The 6,358-nt window shown below is 53.2% G+C and overlaps 2 non-coding genes across 2 annotated transcripts; one reads left to right on the top strand and one right to left on the bottom strand.

Annotated features, from left to right (window-relative positions):
• The first annotated feature begins 3,208 nt into the window (after positions 1-3,208).
• TRNAG-UCC lies at positions 3,209-3,280 on the top strand. Its single transcript has one exon. It is a non-coding gene; the product is annotated as a tRNA-Gly (tRNA).
• A 1,901-nt stretch (positions 3,281-5,181) lies between these two features.
• On the bottom strand, positions 5,182-5,254 carry TRNAV-AAC. The gene has a single exon. It is a non-coding gene; the product is annotated as a tRNA-Val (tRNA).
• Between the last annotated feature and the right edge of the window lie 1,104 nt (positions 5,255-6,358).

The raw sequence follows: 6,358 nt of genomic DNA on the forward strand, positions 1-6,358 counted from the left end.
GGGCTGGGTGAGTTTGGTCACTAACATCCAGCTGCCAAATGCAAAACTCCATCTTCCTAGTGGAAGGTGGCAACAAGGAAACTCGCAGCCCTCAACTCCCTGAGAAGGGTCACAATATGTCTCTATGTTGATCCACCTGTCAAATTCACACAGGGAAAGCTCCCTATAGCACAAAACTATGAAATCATGGAACATGTGCTCTTCACTCTGTGAAAGCATGTAAAGAATCCAAGCGCTGGAGGGTAGGGTTTGGGTCCAGAGTGACCTAGACAAATTGGAGGATTGGGCCAAAAGAAATCTGAGGAGGGTCAACAAGGAGAAGTGCAGAGTCCTGCACTTAGGAAGGAAGAATCCAACGCAGCCTGGGGACCGACTGGCTAAGCAGCCGTTCTTCAGAAAAGGACCTGGGGATTACAGTGGATGAGAAGCTGGATATGAGTCAATAGTCCCCTTGTTGCCAAGAAGGCTAACAGCAGTTTGGGCTGCGTTAGTAGAAGCATTGCCAGCAGCTTGAGGGAAGTGTGTTCATTTCAAACCTGCAGCTTATTCATTTCATGTGGTGACCCCTCCTAGTTCTTGTGTATGAGAAGGAGTAAATAATACTCCCTTCCTTGGTCCTTTAAAAGATATTATGTGACCCTGTAAGAGTCCGGTGTGGGGCTTGGCCCTCTCAGGAGCGGCCGGGAGCCAGGCCGCCTCACTACACGGCCGAGATCTGCAGTTCAGTCTCCGAAGGTCCAAGGGCTCAGACCCTCAGGCAGGGCTGAGCAAAACAAACAGTCAAGGAAGCCCGACCCCTCAGGCAGGGACTGAGCAACACAAACAGTCATTTAAGCTCAGGCCCCTTGGGAGCAGGGCTGAGCAGAAACAGTTCAATGAGCTCAGGCCCTTTGTGGCAGGGCTGAGCAGTAAGCAGTACAATAGTTCAGGGCTCAGGTCCTTGAAGCAGGAGCTGAGCAAACCAAACAGTTCAGGGGCTCAGGTCCTTAGGCAGGAGCTGAGCAAACGCCCAACAGGTGAGTCCAGACTTCTATGCCTGAGCGTTGGGAGTGAGAGGGCGACTGCCACCCGTGAGTGGGGTGGCAGGGGGGACACAGGCCCACCCACTCCACTGTGTCCCAGCCCGGGGCCCTAACAGCGGCAGTTAGTCTGCTGCTGTGTCGGTGGGGTCCTGACCGCAACACACCGACATCGGCTCAAAGTCTGCTGTAGCCAGACTGGGGTCAGCTACCCCCGGGCTACTTTCCATCTCCCCCTCCATGGGTACCTGCTCAGTACTGGTGTCCGGCGCTGGGTCCCACACCATGGGTTCCTCGTCGTGCTGAGAGTCGGCTAGCTTGGGCTGCTCCTCAGGACGCGGGTCGGGGTTACGCTCGGGCAGCTCCTCGGGGTACCGGGCCCGGGGAAGGCTCGGCCAGTCCTCCTCAGGGTACCGGGCTCGGGGAAGGCTCGGACAGTCCTCCTCAGGGTACCAGGCTCGGGGAAGGCTCGGCCAGCCTTCTTCAGGGTACTGGGCTCGGGGAAGGCTCGGTCAGGAGCGTCTGTCCTCTCCGGCCACCGGGCTGCAACTGAGCGCTGGGCTGGGGGTTTTCTACTTCCTGTCCCGCCCCTTGACTTCCGCGGGGCGGGGACAGGCGGCAGTGGCTCCGCCCACTGTGGCGGCTGTTCTGGCTCCTCCCTCTCAGGAGCGGCCGGGAGCCAGGCCACCTCACTACAGACCCCCTCCTCCTTGTGTCTCATGTCTTGGGACCAACATGGATACAACACCACCGCAAACAACAAGGTTCAAAGTCAATGCACATGGGAGAAGCATCTTGTGTTTCATTCCTTATGTCCTAGTCCCATCGTGTGGCCATTTCCTTTTCTTCCTGTCTGTCAAAAGCTTTGGTGTTTTGCACAGAAACATTATTTCCCCAGGAGAGGCTCAGGAGTGAGGGCTGCATTCCTGTACCAAACAGTCACTAGAAGGGGGCAGACAAAGGCCTTTAGGACGAGGCGTCCGTCACTGTCAAAAAATCATCTCCCTCCTGTGGTTCCGTGGGCGGCAGGAGCAGCCGCAGCTCGGTGGCCCCTGGCAGCGCTCCTGGGGTGGCCAGAGCAGCAGCAGGCCCCCTGGGGCTCCCCCCGCCCCCCCCCCCCAGGGCAGCAGTTGGAGTGGCAGCAGGTTGGCAGGGCTTCTCCCCTGGTAGCTGGTGCTCATTATCCATCAAGTAAATCAAAACACTTCCACCTGCAAGTGGATTTAGCCCAGGACCCTCAGCGTCAGCAGCTCTTACACCCCCCCCCCCCCGAGCTCTCTGGTCAGGTGTCCTAGCGCCGGAAGCCTCCTTTTTAGATCCTCAAATAGCGTTTTTGCACCGGGGGGGGGGGGCCTGAAATTTTGGACTGGACATTGCAGCTCCACCATTATTTTATTGAATTGCTTCAAAACAGCAAGTGTAGAAAGTCTCCGAAGTGCCAGGCTCTCTGCCATGGAAACAGCTGCCCCTGCTCTCCAGGAGTCTGTGCGTTCCACCCAGCATCGTACAAACCTCTGCACTGAAGGGGGGTCAGACAGTGACGGTAACACAAATCTTCCCACTATTAACCCAAGTCCCTTCCTTCCTTTAACCCAGGACATGCCAGTCACCTGTTAGCCATGGTGTTATCTTCATCTTAAAATACCGCTCAGGACATTGAACAGAGGAAGTGAAACCCCCTCCCCCCAATGGCTCCCTGTTGAGGCGTTGTACCGTACCTGCCCCTGGAGACTGTCTGGTTTTATATCCTTAGAGCTTTTTCTCTTCAAACCCCTTATCCCAATCTATGGGCCACCTCCGCATTTCAGAGTTTAGCATTTACTCTCCTCACCCTTGTATGGCACTTTCCATGTGGATTAGACAAAGTGAGTGGGGGAAGCTCCATGGCTAATGAAAACTGATGCTTTAGGTGAGGCCTGAACTCATAACCCCAGCCGTGCACCTCCCTCACTAGCCAGGTGTGCCCCTGTAGGTGCTTCATAGACAAGCTTGGGAAGTAGGGTAGTTACCTGTGTCTGTGATTAACCACTTTGGTGACCTAATTGAGAGGCTGATGGTTCAAACCCAGGTGAAGACAGAGGTAGGTTTTTTTTTTAGTGATGAGACTCCAGTACATTTTAACAGGCAGTAAAACGCCTCAATTCTGCTCTAGCCTCATTGGGCAAGCATAAGTGGTGTTTTTGCCAGATGCATTGGTGGTACAGTGGTGAGCGTAGCTGCCTTCCAAGCAGTTGACCTGGCTTCAATTCCCAGCGAATGCAGCAATGTGATGTTTTCTCTGCTGGGAATTGGTTTAATTTCAGTCACATTGTATCAGTTTAGCAATGGAACAAGAGAATCAACGTGCTGCAGGTCATTCAACACCCAGTGGAGGAAAAAAGGGGCGGGACTATACAATGAGCAGGTGGAGTCATCCTGGTATTACAATGTTTGGTTTATTTTTTATTTTTTTTCCTTTACTTCCCTCTCCCTTTTAGACTCAGAGCCCTTAAGGTCAGACGGGACCAATGTGATCATCTAGTCCGACCTGCTGCACCTTGCAGGCCAAAAGACCCCACCCACCCACTCCTGTAATAGACCCGGGAGGGGAGGCAGCTCTGTGCTCTGCCCCTACCCCAGGCAGCACATAGAGGCCCTCTGCTCCCCTCCCCCCAATGGGTGTGCAGAGATGTGCCAGCAGCACTAAGGTGGCTCCCTGCCCACGCTGCCTCCGTCCCTCCGTGCCGCTCCCAGAAATGGCCGGCATGTCCCAGCATCCCCTGGGGCGGGGGGGGGGGGTGTCTCCATGCACTGCCCCTGCCCCAAGTACCAACTCCGCAGCACCCATTGGCCAGGAACTGCAGCCAATGGGAGCTCTGGGGGCAGCGCCTGCAGGCAGCGGCGCATGGAGACCCTCTGGCCTCGCCCACCTAGGAGCTGCTGTCGGAGGGTTGTGTGTACAGGTCACTTTGGGAGCTGCAGTGCTCGGGGTAAGCGCCACCCCTCCTCTACCCCAAGCCCCTCCCCCAGCGCAGAGCCCGCACTGTGCACCCAAACTTCCTCCCATAGCTTTGCTTGTCTTCCTTTCAGCCAGAACCATCCTTCTTCTCCTGGGCTGCAAGTAGCCATCCCTGGGAAGCCAAGAGGCAGGCACAGGATTCTACCTCCCAGCAGCCAACCGCACCTCCCCAGGCTTTGCAGAACGACTGGTGACGCTCTACTAACCCCACTTAGCCGCACTGAGGCGCTTAGCTTCTGCCCTGCCTTCCTCAGCTCGACTTTCCTCTTTTGCCCCATTCCTGCCTCACTCCCTCCTTTGGCAAGTCACGCAGAAGAGCCGGCCACCATAGGCCAATCTCCAAGGGCAGAGGAGACCAAGCCACAAGGCTTCAAAAGGTGCCTGGCCCAGATCCTCTAGCTTTCCCCTGCTGATGCCAAGGCTTTTTCTCAGCTCATTTCACCACCCTCTGTCATGCAGGGGTTGGGGTTATGGCAGGTGTTACCCAAAATTGGGCCAGCTAGTCAGCGTAGGGAGCACTAATGACCCACCAGAGTTTGGCAGAAAGCAGCACGTTTATTATATTGTTAGCTAAGCTCAAAAGAATCGGGGGCGGGGTGTCACACTCACACTCCCAGGACGCACACGGCACTGGAGATGTCTGGATTCTGCAAGGTAAGTGTCCCACAGCGCAGCTATGGACGGTGCAATGAAGGTAAGTCTTCCTGAGGCACAATGAAATACAACGCAGAGAACCACTGGCCAGGCGGTCTGGGTGAAGGGCATTCACTGGAGGTACAAGCTTGTGAGTGCTCTCCTGAGCACAGGGCCCTTCCCCTTTTAAGGACCTGCACCTCATGGCCTGCGACTAGAGATGACTTGGCTGCATCTGGTTGGTCACACTCCACCTTGGGCAGTGTCCATGCTCTGGGTGATCGCTGCCTAATCAGAGTCCCAGACACCTTGTCTACCTGGGAGCTCTTCTGCTCTTCAACCAGCCCATTCATCCCACGAGCATTCCAGGAGGGCGGGGGAGGGGGAAAGCCACTTCACAGGCATTCAGAGAGGGAGAGGAGACAAAAGTGGGAGCAGGGGAAGTATAACAGACCTTTTGAGCATAGAAATCACTGCTGCTCCTGCAACAGCAGGGACAGGCCACGAGGAGCTGGGAAAATTAAGACCACATGTTTCTGCCTGGTTTCGAACCAGGGACCTTTTGCATGTTAGGCAAATGTGATAACCACTACACTACAGAAACTCTGTCCTCTTCCTCCCTAACAACAGCCATATTGGGTCAGACCAAAGGTCCATCCAACCCCACATCCTATCTGCCAACAGTGGCCAATGCCAGGTGCCCCAGAGGGACTGAACCTAACAGGTAATGATCAAGTGATCTCTCTCCTGCCATCCATCTCCACCCTCTGACAAACAGAGGCTAGGGACACCATTCCTTACCCATCCTGACTAATAGCCATTCATGGACTTAACCTCCATTAATTTATCTGCAAAAAGAACAAGGAGTACTTGTGGTGCCTTAGAGACTAACACATTTATTTGAGCATAAGCTTTCCTGGGCTAAAACTAACGTCATCAGATGCATGCAGTGGAAAATGCAGCAGGAAGATATATAGATATATACACAGAGAACATGAAAAAATGGGTGTTGCCATACACACTATAACGAGAGTGAACAGTTAAGGTGAGTTATTATCAGCACGAGGAAAAACCTTTTGTAGTGATAATCAGGATGGCCCATTTCCAACAATTGACAAGAAGGTGTGAGTAACAGTAGGGGGACAAATAAACATGGGGAAATAGTTTTACTTTGTGTAATGACCCATCCACTCCCAGTCTTTATTCAAGCCTAATTTAATGGTGTCCAGTTTGCAAATTAATTCCAATTCAGTAGTCTCTCTTTGGAGTCTGGTTTTGAAGGTTATTTGTTGTAATATTGCAACTTTTAGGTCTATCATCGAGTGACCAGGGAGACTGAAGTGTTCTTCAACTGGTTTTTGAATGTTATAATTCTTGATATGTGATTTGTGTCCATTTATTATTTTACGTAGAGACTGTCTGGTTTGGCCAATGTACATGGCAGACGGACATTGCTGGCACATGATGGCATATATCACATTGGTAGATGTGCAGGTGAACGAGCCTCTGATACTGTGGCTGATGTGATTAGGTCCTATGATGGTGTCCCCTGAATAGATATGTGGACAGAGTTAGCAACAGGCTTTGTTGCAAGTATAGGTTCCTGGGTTAGTGTTTTTGTTGTGCGGTTGCTGGTAAGTATTTGCTTCAGGTTGTGGGGCTGTCTATAAGCAAGGACTGGCCTGCCTCCCAAGATCTGTGAGAGTGA

This window comes from Mauremys mutica, chromosome 22 (assembly GCF_020497125.1).
Source record: "Mauremys mutica isolate MM-2020 ecotype Southern chromosome 22, ASM2049712v1, whole genome shotgun sequence".
In the NCBI taxonomy this organism is placed as follows: Eukaryota; Metazoa; Chordata; order Testudines; family Geoemydidae; genus Mauremys; species Mauremys mutica.